Source organism: Triticum urartu, chromosome 3, assembly GCF_003073215.2.
Source record: "Triticum urartu cultivar G1812 chromosome 3, Tu2.1, whole genome shotgun sequence".
NCBI classification, from domain to species: domain Eukaryota; kingdom Viridiplantae; phylum Streptophyta; class Magnoliopsida; order Poales; family Poaceae; genus Triticum; species Triticum urartu.
In genome coordinates, this window is record NC_053024.1 from 11,802,267 (window position 1) to 11,817,887 (window position 15,621).

A 15,621-nucleotide genomic window follows, 5' to 3' on the forward strand; every position below is an offset into this window, starting at 1 on the left:
AAGCTTGTATGAACTCTTCTTGTTTTCCGTTTTTGTAAATATGTTTTAACTCAGTTGATCTCGATTCAACATATTGTGGGTAAACATTTTTGTGATGACAATTAGAGATTATAATTGCTCATGCCATGATTAAGTTGCTAGGAGTGGATAATGATATATCTTGCGTATCAACATGCATTAAAATGGTTGCGATGTAGTATGTTAGTATGGTCTCCTCCTCTGAATAATTTGAGTGGCTTGACTTGGCACATGTTAACACATGTAGTTGATTTAAAACCAATGCAGCCTTCATGATATTTATGTTCAGGGTGTTTATATCCTACTCATGCTCTTGTTCAATGTTAATTATTCGCAATGCATGATTATCGCTGTCGCTCTCTAGTTGGCCGCTTCTCAATCTATGTGCTAGCCTTCGCCTGCACTAAGCGGGAACACTACTTGTGCATCCAAAATCCTTAAAGCCAAAGTTGTTCCAGATGAGTCCACCATATCTACCTATATGCGGTATTACTATGCCATTCCAAGTAAATTTGCATGTGCCAACTCTAATCATTCAAATAAACATCTGATTTGTGTGCCCGTATCGCTCAAGGAGCGGCAGGGGGTGCTCAATATCTTCCATGCTAAGCGGGTTCTTCTCATGATGGGTGTTCATTGACTTGTCATTATTGCACGAGAGAGGCTGGTAATTGGGATGCCCCGTCCTATAATCAAGAATAAAGAAAATAATAATAAAACAAACTCCCCTGGAAAGTTGATTGTCTGGAGGGCACCCGTGAATTTGGCTAGCCATGGCTTGTGATTGTATGGTTGAGGGGGAGTAAACATTACCTTTCTTCTTGGGAACCGCCGATAATGTGTTTAGCATGGAAGATATTGAAAATCCTTTGTTGTAACGTTGACAGGAAAAGCACACCTCTCAAAATGTATTCATCTTTGTTTTAAGCTTCAAGCTCTGACACCTCTGCAAATCTCTGCATCCCTTTGCAAATGGGCTATATAATTACTTTCACATTATTTACTTTTATTGTTGAGTGATCACCTTCTCATTCAAGCATGAATTTGGATAGCGCTATTGTCATTCTTAGTTTAACATGCATTGGGTCTAGTTAATGTTGGATGTGAGCATGATTGGATCTCTTCTACCCTGAATTACAATGTTTAGTCGCTGCTTGAACTTCAGAGGTGCTTCGCCTTTATGTTCTGCGGTCTCAGAAAGGAATAGCGAGATACCATGTTATCATATTATATCATGATTGTTTTGACAAATAGTTGGCATCCGAGATATCTTATCATTGCTCGGTAGTTGATTATGTTGTTTTCATGAATAAATGTGAGACCTAAGTGTTATCATTCATATGGTTAGTTCATAATCTTTGCTGAAAACTTGAACACTAGTTAAGCATATATACAACAACAAGAACAAAAGAGTTTGTAAAAGATTTTCTTTATCACTTTTAGTTTGTCAACTGAATTGCTTGAGGACAAGCAATGAGTTAAGCTCGGGGGAGTTGATATGTCCCAAACGTATCTACCTTTTCAAACACTTTTGCTCTTGTTTTGGACTCTAATTTTCATGATTTGAATGAAACTAACCTGGACTGAAGTTGTTTTCAGCAGAATTACCATGGTGTATTTTTGTGCAGAATAAAAATTCTCGGATTGGGCTGAAAATTTATGGAGAATATTTTCAGAATATATAAAAAATATTGGTGAAGAGTTCTACTGGAGGGGGGCCACCCAGGAGCCACGAGCTCAGGGGCGCGCCCACCCCCAAGGCGTGCCAAGTGAGCTTGTGGGCGCCACAGGCCTCCGGCAACCCTAACTCCAAATCTATAATGACCGTCTCGTGAAGAAAAAATCTGAGAGAAAGTTTCATCATGTTTTACAATAAGGAGCCGCCACCACCTCCTGATCTCCATCGGGAGGGTTGTCCTGGAATCCGTTCGGGGCTCCTAAGGATGGAATTCGACATCGTCGTCAGGATCAACCCTTCTTCATCAAGCTCACCACCGGGAGTGATTACTTCCTTCATAGGCTTCCTGGACGGTGATGGAGTTGGATGAGATTTGTCATGTACTCGAGTCAATTTGTTAGGGCTTGATCCCTAGTATCCATTATGTTCTGAGATTGATGTTGCTATGCCTTTGCTATGCTTAATGCTTGTCACTAGGACCCGAGTCCCATGATTTCAGATCCAAAACCTCTATATCTGAGTTCTTGATTCTATCTGCTAGTTATATGCACTTGTTATTGTTCTGATCTGTAGGCCCCAAAGTCACAATACTTGGGATACTCTTCGGGGATGACTTTAATTTGAGGAGTTCAAGTATTCATCATGTGTTAATACTTTGCTCCAGTTCTCTATCAAAAGGAGGCCGTAATATCCCTTAAATTTCCTTATGGATTGCCACGGGAGGGTAGAACAAAATATGTCATGCAAGTTCCTATTATAAGCACATGCCTACATTACATTGATGAATTGGAGTAATGTGTATCGCTCTAGGTTGTGACTGTTATATGATGAATGTCATCCAACACAAATATCCGTTGTTGATCCAATGCCTACGTTGTTCTCATATTGATCTTTGTTAAGTTAATACTACTGTTGCTGCTGTCACAAAACTGCTTCTGTTACTATTCATGATACTATTGCTACTATTACTGTTACTATCAAAACTATCAAACTACTGTGGTACTGTAGAATATTATTTCCCAGGTGTGGTTGAATTGACAACTCAACTGCCAAGGCTCATAAATATTTTTTGGCTCCCCTTATATCGAATCAACAAATTTGGGTGAAATATTGTCCTCTAAGGCTATCGCGATCCCTATACTAGTGAGTTATCATCCGCTTCGAGGGATGAGGGTGCACAGGACCACCAAACAGTAACCGAACTCATGTGTGCGGTGGGTCCAACACTTTGACCACATATTGGCTGATTGTTTACTTTTCTGTCCCAAGCTGCAGGTAGTAGATGTTTGCAAACTTTGTCCATTTTGTGCTTGATTGTACTACAAGCTAAGCAAAAACAAAATTTGTTGGGATAATTAATTATGTGCCCTTAGTTGTGTCCCCCTCGGCAGGTTTACCCCTAGGTGATGTTTCCCTTAACATTTTGATATCTTATTCATGTTTTTCTGAATTAGTATGAATTTTTTATGATTTTTTCAAAACGATGGTCAAACGGTCAAATGGTAAAAGTATAAGACGAGCAAAGTGGTTTGGACAGGAACGAGTGTGTTTGAAAACTAGGAGTAAACCTACCGAGTATGACCCAACTAGAGGCATAAAATCAATTATCCCAATTTTGTTTAATGCAAATGATCTTCAGTCCAAACATTTGTGCTAGATGTACAAAAAATATCCACTAGACAAATGCTAAAAATTACAATTTTGAATGCAAACCTAGAGAAATCACGAGCTTGTAATTTTTGAATTAAAAATATATTGGCACATGTTGTACAATATTTTTAATTATGGACACAAGTCCAAAGCATAGGACGCCTTATTCTGGAGTGACTTAATGCCCACTATGGTGGCTAAATGCGGTTTAGGCTGAGTTTTGGGGTGGTCTAACATTGACCGCTTCAAGACTGCCAACGCTGGCACACAATGTGTGGCAACTCTTCGTCAAGCCGGTTTGGTACCAGGAGTAAGGATTTGCTTGTCAGGCTAGACAGGGCGACACACAAAGGGGATAGAACAGGGTCGGTGCTACAACTAGAGACGGAAGAGTCGCGATGGAGATATAGTAGACCGAGACAAGCCAGATTCAAGCGGGAACCAGCGGATGTTGCCGAAGCTAGGACCACGTGTGGACCTAGACACGCATGGTGGCATAGCGAGAGGGCCTCCTTGTTCTCGGCTGGGGCATTCACGATGAACCTCATATGGAGGATTACATTGCTCGCACTTGGGGATTGGGAGAGTTGGGATGGGGGAGGCCATGGCGGTGTGTGTGGTATGGTGGTGGTTTGCTGGCTATGTTCATGGAGGACGGGGATGGTGAGCTGACTAGCGTGTGTATGGCTACTATAGATCAGTAGCTGGGATATCAACTACGGTCGGGTAGATAGACTGGAGTGGCGATAGGTTTGGTGAGCTATAGGCGAAAGCCTAGTTCGAGCACGTTAAATTCCAACATCAACGACGCCCTAGGACGTCGTTCCTCTCCTTGGGGACATCATTATGAAGCTCGTCCACCTCCCTCGCCAACAAGTTTTGGCCCCCAAGTTTTTCCTAGGTTGGAGTGAATGTCGAGGATGTTCCCATCACTCCCTCCTAGGGATGATGCCTTGGAGACATTGTAGTTTCGCCACCGGCCACGTGGGCGTGTGGCCTGAGAGTTGGTGTGGATGCCAGAGTGACGATTCTCGAAAACTACCAGAGGTTGTCAACTCTGGCTGTTGTGCGAGTAGAACCACTGATTCGATTGGTGTGTGTGGTCTCGTGGTTGTGTGTTTCATGCACATGTATCAGTTCCTATTTAGTTTTTATATTAACCAGGGAAATCTCTTCTGACTGAATGAAAAAGTAGAGCTACTATAAGTTGTACTAAAAAGAGTACCATTTGAGACAAACAAGACAAAAGATTGTAAAAAACAGTCATGGATTTCTACTACCTCCGTCTGGGTTTATTAGCTCTCCTCGTATTTCGGGCCGGACTTTGACCATCCATATGACAAAATAAAATATATATAATATATGCTAAGTATGTTGTTGGATTTGTATTTGCAAGGTCTTTTCGATGGTCATACAGTTTACATTTTACTCCCACCACAAATTTGGGACAGAGATAATATTACTTAAATTTATAGACTAAACTTTATCTAAAAATAAAGAGGGATAATAAACCCAGACGAATGACTCGCAAAAGAAAGAAAAAAACGGACGAAAGGTGATCACATCGCTTACTGCGTGCTCTTTAAAATCGCCCTTAACCAGCGCTGGGTTTGACATGCACGCAAATCCACCCAGTCTTATCACTAGGTTACTCCACATTGATTGGATCCGTGTAGTAGCAGCTATAATGTTTTTGCAGCGTCCTGAGAATCCATGCCACAGGAGGGCACAGGAGAGGACTGGAGTAGTACTAGCAGCACCGAAAGATCAGGTCTCTTCGTGTGGGCCACCTAGCAACGGAGGGCACTTGTGGGGTCGGCTCCGCAGCATTGATTAACTGCCCCTGCTTCTCTTTTACGAATATTCCAATAGTTAAACCCATTAAATAAACCTTCCTCCCTTCTTCTATCCTGGTTATTAATGACTAGTGGTGCTCACGAGGCGCCCACAGACCTGGCAGGTAGGTTAACGGCTGTAACGTGGGAAGCAAACGGCGCAGAACAAGAGAGAGTGGACCCGAGGCGCGGTCTGCGCCGCAGCCTGCAGCTTTTGCTTTTGGGAACTGATAGGCGCCGGCGCGCCGGCCCAACAGTTCGGCCGGTCGCGGGTGAGCCGTCAAATTAACATCGCTTGTATTATCCCCCCGCACGGGTCACTTCCTCGCTGGTAATGCGTCCTCCCAGCAAAAAACAATGGCTGTCATGGTCCGCCGTGGTCCACCAAGCCATGCGCGCGATGTCGCCCGCCCATCACGTCGCCGCCCTCTGGCTCGTCGTCATCGTCGAGCTGCACCGCTGCATTCCAGTGAAGAACACATCTCAGCCCCCAAAAAACCTACAGTAGTTACTAGAAGCAAAACAGAAAACTGGTTCCAGCAAAAAAAAGCTCCAGTTCCAGCAAAACGATTTGAGCAACTAGGAACTCCAGTAAAAAGTTTGAAGCAAAAACTTACCCGGATCCAGCAAAAAATAACTCAGGTTCCAGCAAAACGATTTGAGCAACTAGGAAATCTAGTAAATGTTTGAAGCAAAAATTTACCCTGGATCCAGCAAAAAATAACGCAGATTCCAGCAAAAATCGTGTCATCAACAACTCAACCTTGAAGCTCCCCAAAACACTGGTGGTCAGATGAAGCAAAACCAAAAACTAGTTCCAGCAAAAGAAAACTGCCGTTCCAGCAAAAATGACATGAGCAACTAGAAACTCCGGTGAACGTTTGAAGCAAAAATTTACTCGGGTTCCAGCAAAAAAAGCTTCGCTTCCAACAAAAATAGCATCGCAAGAAAAAGAACCGACCTTGCAGCTCCCAAAAACGCCGGTTGCAGCTCCGGTGTGCACGGATGCAACTCCGCCATCGAAGGGCGTAGCTGATTGCAGCACCAAAAGATGGTCCGCCACATCGCCGGCGGTGGCAGCACTAACTCCAGCGCGAGGAAGCGGAGTTGTGCGGCCGCGCTCGTGGCTCGCAGTAGTCAACGTCGGGCGCCGCCGTGGCTGGCTCACCACAAATCTGGGGCGACTCTCCCATCGGTGAGAGGTTTGCAGTCGGGGATGAGATTTGTGTGCCGCGCCGACGGCGATGCAGATCGAGATAAGAACTAGCACAGGCGTGTTTTGGGGACAGAAGAAAAAGGAGTGGAGGAAAGCGCATCGCATGCGTGACTGAATAGAGAGATAAGGTAGCCAAGCGGTGTGTGGGTCCAACAGAGCGCGTTGTGCTGCTGCCGTAAAAAAAAGCGCGTTGCGCTGCACGAGTGAGCAACCGGCGCAATGGTTCGGCCGGCGCGCCGGTTTTAAACGTTTCCCTTTGCTTTTGGAGTAGGTACGTGCAGGCAGCCGGTTCTTTAGCCTTTCCCAGTCCTATCCATTTCTGCCACCCTTCCAATGAAAGTAGCACCCTGCCGCTGTGCATCCCCATTTGCCCTTGAGAGAATTCCTTATTTTTGATCCATTTTTAAAGTTTGGTTCCCTTTTTGGCCCAGAATTTTGTTTTCTATCCTTTCTGACACCCAAACTTCATTTTAATCCCTACGTGACACTTCTGTCAATTTTGGCTATTAACGGTGTTAAGTCTGACCTGAAAAGACTGTTTTATCCCTAATGTAGTATGTGAACATATTATTTAAATGCAACACAAAGGTAATGTGAAATATTTTGTCCTATTTGAATAAGTAAAGAAAACAAAATTGTTTATATGACTAATATTATTATTATTATTATTATTATTATTATTATTATTATTATTATTAATACAATAAATGGAACTGTGGCGAACCCATTTAACCTCTACTGTAGCATATAAATTTGTACACATTAATCTAGCGTATGACAAGTTAATGGGTCATGTCGCATAGATGTGTTCATGCCACAAGTGCTGCACACGCACATGCCATTGCGATACAGATCGATCGGCTCTGAGCTGCAATATGTGGCAGGTTGTGTTGGCCCCATACAGACTATGCGAGTACTTCGGCGACGGCAGCGCGCGAGGATGACGATGACGGAGGAAGCAACAAACTTCCGACCGAGACTAGCAAAGCTAGCTACGTACGCCACACACGTACGTACACCGGCCGTAGACAGAAGCGTCTCGCGCATGTATAAAACAGCAGACTAATCGATCGTTGCTTGATCGATCCGGCTAGCTGCACACACAAGAAACGCACGCAATAGCTAGCTGGTTTGATACCCTCTTTGTGTCAATTTGAAATTGCTTTTACCACATTTGCCGCGTGGTGTTGGTTTGATACCCTCAAAAAATAAAACTAAAAGTTAGCTGGTTTGATGGCGTACACATGTACACATGTATCTAACCGGACATGACACAGGTGCACTTCGTCATATTTTTTGTTTGTTCACGCCCCTCCTCTACCCTTTTGTAATGACATACTATTACCAGGGGCAAAATTGTCTTTACACATGTCAGTTAACATCTTTGGATGGAAAAAAGGATGAAAGTGTCACATAAGGCACAAAATAAAGTTTGAGTGTCAAATAGGGAATAAAACGATTTTCTGGGCCAAAAAGGGAACTAAATTTTAAGAGTGGGCCAAATAAGGAATTCTCTCTTTGCCCTTTGTGGCACGAGTTCCAGTTTGGATCTGGCCCTCTCCTCCCCATGGCCACAGTTCGTTTCATGGGTTTCGTTGCATATGATCGACTACTTTTCTTGGTTTTGTCCTTTTTTTTCCTTGCAGGGCATTTCAATCTTGTTAACTTGCACACAAAAAATTATTACATGAGGATGTGCTAATGAGTCCCTTCAGAGCATCTACAGTCGGATACATCAAAGTTGCCCTTCAAACGCCCGTGGAGAGTGACCGGTCACACCTCAAAAAATCATTTGCACAACCAGGCACCTCCATTACGAAGCTATCAATTCCCGCTCGAGCGAGTCCGGGTGCTATCGGGTGTCTCCTCCCGGGCGCGGCGGAGCGCATTGAAGACGGCCATCTCCTCAGATTTGGGCTGCATATCAGGTGTGTCGGTCAGTCCAAACGTTTTAGGGCGATTTAATGCGCCCGGGTGGGCTGGTTTTTATTTTTTACTAGTCAATGACCGGGCTAGGGGTTTGAGGCGCTCGACAGTAGATGCTCTAACACGAAGCAACTACCTAATACAATAATCCTAAAAAAACTACCTAAGACAACAGCAGCATAAGTAGAGCGTCACGTTAATTCCTTAGAGATTTGTAATAATTAATGAAGCTGGTGGCATAAAAAGAATTGACGAATCTAAGGCTGGTCATAGTGGGAAGTAACTTATACTAGTGTCATGCATATGACATTAGTCTAAATTACTACCTTCATAGTGCAAAGTAACATAGTAGTAGTGTCATATAGGACTTCATTAATTAGCTCGTAGACTCATCTTGTCTTGGAAAGCGCTATGTTACAGTAACATATTATGTTATCACTTCTCATTAACTACATGCCATATAAGCAAAAATTTCTCGAAGTGCACTATGTTACTTGCTAAGTTACTCCCACTATGACTAGCCTAATAGTGAGTAAAAACCAAAACGGAAGAAAGGCTGAAGTGCGTGCCCCAGGATCGGCGGCGAATCAAACACGGCCCCACATGCAGTTGGTTGGTCTGCCTGCTGCCGCCCACATGCCGAACCATCCATCGCTGCTCTGACATCAAAAGCACGCACACCAGCAGAGAACCCGCCCGGGAGAGGTGGGGTGTGTGTGACAGGAGATGGACGGATGGATCCATCCCTATCGGAAAAGGCGACGGCTGGATGTTCCCTGGGCGGCGTTTCTTCCCGCGCAAGTCTGGTCGAGGGGCGCGGCAGCGTGGATCAGCTTGTGTTTACGAGCAATCACTGCTCCCTCCGTCAAACGGCGCCGTGACGGATTAGCGTAGGCCGGCCTTGCTGGGGCCCACGGGCAGAGAGTAGCAGACGGAGCAACCTCCCAAAAATTAACGTCGCCGTGAGGGCATCGTCGCTCAACCAGGCCAGCTGGAGTTCTCTGAAAGCGGCGTCGCCGGTCTATTTAAGGAGCCCCTCGGCGTCAGAAATGCAGCGCCTTCTCTCCCTTCCTTCCCTTCTCCAACCGAGCCGAGATCCGAGAGAGAGCGAGCGAGAGAACCATGGCCGCCCCTGCTCCGGAATTTGTCTTTTTCGCCACGCGCTCCTCGAATGTCCAAACTTCATAAAACTTTGCACGAACATCACGATGAATATCTTGCTTATAAAAATAAAATCTGAATTTTTTTATTTTTCTATTTTTAATCATTGTACTGTTCATCGGGCTCATCTGAGCTGAGGCACCGAAGGGAATTTTCGTTTCAATATGGACTACAAACGGAGCAAAATGAGTGAATTTACACTCTAAAATATGTCTATATAGTCTATATTGAAATCTCTAAAAAAAGTCTTATATTCAAAGTTTGGGCTCTCATGGGTGAAATCCAAAGTTTTTGGCCTAGGTTGGAGCGAACGCTGATGACGTTCCTCCCTCCTAGGGATGATGCCTTGGAGGCATTGTAGTTTCAGCACCGACCACATGGGCGTGTGGCCTTAGAGCCGGTGTGGATGCCAGAGCGACGACCCTCAAAAACCGCCAGAGGTTGTCGACTCTGGTTGTTTGCCGAGGCACCGAAGGGAATTTTCGTTTCAATATCTGAGCTGAGGCACCGAAGGGAATTTTCGTTTCAATATGGACTACAAACGGAGCAAAATGAGTGAATTTACACTCTAAAATATGTCTATATAGTCTATATTGAAATCTCTAAAAAAAAGTCTTATATTCAGAAGTGGGGTTAGTACTAATTAAGATATATTAACTGCACAAACACCGGAGCACAAAGCAGTGTTAATCAGATAAATACTACAAGAGAAGTGACAGAGCCCACATGCTACACGTCCACGACACCCGGGAGGCATAGGGTGCCAGACGAGCTGTTGATGAATCCGCATTCCTCCGCCCCAAACGCAGTCACATCGGAACACGATCTATTCCTCTCGCCGCCCAGCGCCACCTGACCATCCCCACACACCGTCCCCAAAGACGCCACTCTGCAATCACCATCTACGGGGGCGCGGCTTCGGCATCCGGTCTCCGCTGTGCGAGAATGGTCAAAGGATCCCCTCCCCCTTTCACGGACGGGGCCTACCGTCGCCGTGGTAGTGGCGGTGAGAAGGGATGGCAGGGAAGAGCGGTGCAAGCTAGTGTTTCTCCCATGAGTCGTCGAAAGGAGTGACACATGGGTCGGCAATATATGCATGTTTCATTTTGATAGGGAACGTACATGACATATATGCATGACAAATTGTGCAACTCTAACTATTCCTTTTTGGACGTATTTGTTTTCTCATTGCCACAACAAAAAGGTAAGTAGACCCCCACATCCGCCGATACTTGGATGCGGTCCATGCATCCAAAGATGTCCTATCATAAGAAGGTGGGGAATCAATTTGGATGCAATCCATGCATGCAAATCATTAAAGAAGCTGAGTTAATGAAGACGTATACAGGTGTACTACTAAAAAAAGAGCGCCAATGATTGGCTTGGCACTAGTTCGTACCTTCGTCCTGGTTTATCGGTCCATTTTGTTTATTCAAGGACTTATTCAACTTATTAAAGGACTTAAAAAGGACCCCAAATGATTGGAATGCACTAGTTATGATTTGGGGCGTACTATATTAGTAGGGCAGTTGATAAGCATTTAAGTAGCACTGTGCTTATTCAAGGATTTAAAAAAGACCCCAAAAGATTGAAATGCACTGGTTATGATTTATTAATTGCATAAACATTACTTAATCAGTGCTAATCGAAGGAGTACGACCAAAGTAGTTGCCGTACTTCCGTTTGTCCGCGTCGAGGGACGAGGGCGCACATGACCGCCAACCAGCAACGGAACTCACGTGAGCGGTGGGGTCCACCACCTTGACGACATTTTGGCTGATTGTTTACTCTTTCTGCCCCAAGCTGCATCTAGTACTCTCGCACTTGTAGATGTACAAACTCTGCCTAATTTATGCTAAAATTTACAAGCTAAACGAGAAACAAGTTTTGTTTAGTGCAAACGATCTGCAGCGGAAAACATTTGCATTAGATGAGTACAAAAAATGCACTAGAAAGAATGCTAGAAAATCCAAAATCAGAGTGCAAGACTAAAGAAATCATGAGCTCGTAATTTTTGAACGAGAAATATACAGGAATGTGTTGTACTACAACATTTTTAGAAAAAAAACTATGGACCTTGACACGCATGGTGGCGCGGCGAGAGGGCCTCCTTGCTCCCGGCTGGGGCGTTGATGATGAAACTCATATGGAGGATTACGTCACTCGCAATTGGGGCCGGGGTTGGGATGGGGTAGGCCGTGGCGGCGTGTCTTATCGTGGTGGTTTGTTGGCTATGTTGATGGAGGACGGGCTTGGTAAGTTGACTGACATGTATGGCTACTGCAAACTGGTAGTTCAGATTTCAGCTATGGTGGGGTAGGTAGGCTGGAGTGACGATTGGTTTCGTGAGCTATAGGTGAAAGCCTAATCTGGGCATGTTAAATACCAACATCAATGACACCCTAGGATGCCGTTCCTCTCATTGGAGACATCATAACGAAGCCCGTTCACCTCCCTCGCCAACGAGTTTGGGCTCTCATGGGTGAAATCCGAAGTTTTTGGCCTAGGTTGGAGCGAACGCTGATGACGTTCCTCCCTCTCATGGGTGAAACCGCCAGAGGTTGTCGACTCTGGTTGTTTGCCGACTTTGGTTGCAGTTGCTTTGTGCCCCATGTAGTTGCAGTCGGGTTATAACACTTGCAGTTGCATGTATAGCAATGGACATGCAACTAGCCCCGACAACTCTCCTCCCGACCCATGTTGTAGTTACTTTGTGCTAGTGCGGTTGCAGTTCGGTTACAATGCTGTAATTGCATATCCAGTGGTGACATGCAACTAGCCCCAACAACTCCCCTCCCGATCCTAATTGCAATCGCTTTTGTGCCCGTGCTGTTGTAGTCGGGTTATAACTTTTGCAGTTGCATGTCCACTAGTGACATGCAACTAGCCCCGACAACTCTCCTCCCGATTCTAATTGCAATCGCTTTGTGCTCATGTTGTTGCAATCGGGTTACAAATTTTGCAGTTGCATGTCGAGTGGTGGACATGCAACTGGCACCAACAACTCCCCTCGCCCCCTCCGCCCCCAGTTGCAACCGCTTTGTGTCCATGCAGTTGTAGTCGGGTTACAATGCTCGCAGTTGCATGGCTAGTTGTGTACAACTAGCCCGACAACCGTCTCCTGGCCCTAGTTAGAGTTGTTTTAAGCCCATGCAGTTTGCACTCAAGTTTAGAACATTTATAGTTGCATGTCTAGTGGTAGACATCCAAAAAAAACATAGTACATAAAAAGACAAACACACATAGACAAAGAAACAAATATGAGTGAATATTCAAGTGTCCCAACGTCAAAAACTTCTTCACTCTTCTCATTCTTACTAAGGCACAGGAATGTCCATGCGCTTGTAGGTTAGGCGCCCAATTTGAATAAAAACGAAAAATACAAACCGAAAATCTCTGAAGAGAAAAGCCGTAGTGCTGTCATTCCTTGCGGCAACCACTGGAATATTACAGAACGATCTAAAGCGAGTTCCCTCCGTGTTGTAGGGAAATTCCTCCCTGTAGTCATGTACGACCAACCTGGAGCCTAGAAAGAGGCCGCGACAACCAACAACGGGCCGTGACGCAACACCCGTGAAAGACAGGCCGTGAAAAAAAAATGGTCTGATGCAACATGAGTCACAACATAGAATCGCAACGCGACTTGGATCCAACGGGTGTGAAAGTGAATGAGACCAAATAAAATCTCAGCTAGTTGAGTTTTAGCAAACCCATAGAATTAATGATAATAATATTTAGTGTTAGATTTATTTTTCTACTTTACTGTAACAAGTCTCATTAATAATACTACTCCATTCATCCCATAATATAAGAGCATTTTTGACACTACACTAGTGTAAGGTCCGACACAACACGAGTCACAACACCGAATCGCATGCGAGTTTGATCCAAACGGGTGTGAAAGTGAATGAGACCAAATGAAATCTCAGCTAGCTGAATTTTAGCAAACCCGTAGAATTAATGATAATAATATTTGGTATAGACTTATTTTTCTACTCCCTCCGCCCGAAAATATTTCTCGTCAAAATGAACAAAAAGGGATGTATCTAGGACTAAAATACATCTAGATACATTTCTTTTTATCCATTTTGATGACAAGTATTTCCGAACGGAGGGAGTACTTTACTGTAACAAGTCCCATTAATAATACTACTCCCTTCATGCCAAAATATAACAGCGTTTTTTACACTACATTAACGTAAAAAACGCTTTTATATTATGAAATGGAAGGAGTACTAACTTGCCTACATTACCGGAAAGTAAATTGCCTTTCAATCCATGTCTAATTGTTTCCATCAGGTCTCTTTCTATACGTACTCCATCTATGTATTTATGGTTTTCATTCTCATATGACACGTACATGCATATGGATTAGCCACAAGTACAAACTTTTCCTATTCCTTTTCTAGCCCAGTTTTTCTTGAGTACCCCAACAAACGGAAAGTAGGCTACCACATCCGTTGATATCGCTCGGGAACAGATGCTACCCATGCCATGCATGCAAACATACAAAGTTGTCCCATCATTAACAAACCAAATAGTACTTAATTAAGTAAAAGACCGTCTAATGATTGGCACATGCACCTGGTTAAGATATATTAATTCCTTATAAACATTGGAGCTGTGTCAATCAGAGGAGTACTACTAGTTGTGGAAGTACTACAAGTACATGTTTCATGTTTGTCCGCATCGAGGGATCAGGCCCACCAGCCAGCAGCCCGAACACACGTGCGCCGGGCGGCCCACCACTTTGACGACATTTTGGCTGCTGGTTTCCTTTCTGTCGCAGTCCTTCAGATCTTTGTAAACTTTGTACAATACCTTAATTTGTGTCAAATTTTACAAGCAAAGCCAAAAACAAAATTTGTTTAGTGCAAATGATCTGCAGCACATAACATTTGTATCACAATGTACAGAAAAATTCATTACGAAAATGCTAGGAATTAATACTTCGCGTGCAACGCTAGATAAATCACAACCTTGTAATTTTTACACGACAAATATATATGGATATGTTGTACAATCATTTTAAAGCGCTGTGGTTACATGCCCACGACATACTAGCAGGCTTGTCCAGAGTGAGTTAATGATCATTATGGTGGCGGATGTCAACTTAGGCCGAGATTTGAGGGGTCATCTGACATCGACCGCTTTGAGCTGCCAACACTAGCACACGATGTGTGGCAATTTTTTTTCAAGCCATTCAATTGATCGAGAGTAATGATCTACTTGTCGTACTGGATGCGTGACGACTAGTAAGGGGGCGCGGCGCGACACTACAACTAAATGCGGAAAAGGTGCCATCGGATGTTGCCGTAGAATCGCATGTGGAGCTAGTCATGTATGGTAGGCGAGAAGAGGCACTACAAGAAATATGTCAACTTATGACCTTCTGTCAGTGACCCTCGAAGAATTGGTCATAAATTTATGACCATTTTAGACCAATTGGTCAAAAGCTGTTCAGGGGGCTCCAAACCCTAAACCATTGCGACCATTTTGGTCAGAAAGGTCGCAATTTCCTTACACGAAATGGTCACAAAGCAAATAGTGCTAGTCCGCTGCCTTATTTTTAGTTGTTAATGACCAATATAGATGGTCATAGCCTTGTAGATTATGATGGGTTGTGATGACTAGGCGCCATCTCATCAGTTTTGCCTATGTGTCATGTCCATGTGGCAGTTTTTGTCCTAGGTTGTGAAGCAACCTATATTTATATCATTCCCAAAATTCCTAAAAAAATCTCATAAATTCTTTGGGGCATATCTTCATCAAATATGTAAAAATCCTTCCTTGCCTAGTTCAAAACTAATTCAACAATATTCATTTTCCTATTCTGTTCACAACAACACTTTATGAAGGAAGTGCTATTTATATATTCTTGATTGCCCTCGGAATTTTTGGGCACTCTTTTCTATCCAAATCATTACCGCATGACAAAATTCAGCTCCATTTGCCTAGCAAATCTTCTTCGGCAAATTTCCAAAGTTTTTGTCCACCTAGAAGCATTGTGAAGCAAGTACCTTTTTTATATCTCTAAATGACATGAAATTTATACAGTTCCTTCATATGCCCAAATTATCACCCTCCTCCAAATTGCAGCTCAGTAAAATCATCTATGTGAGCCCAGGTTCAATTTA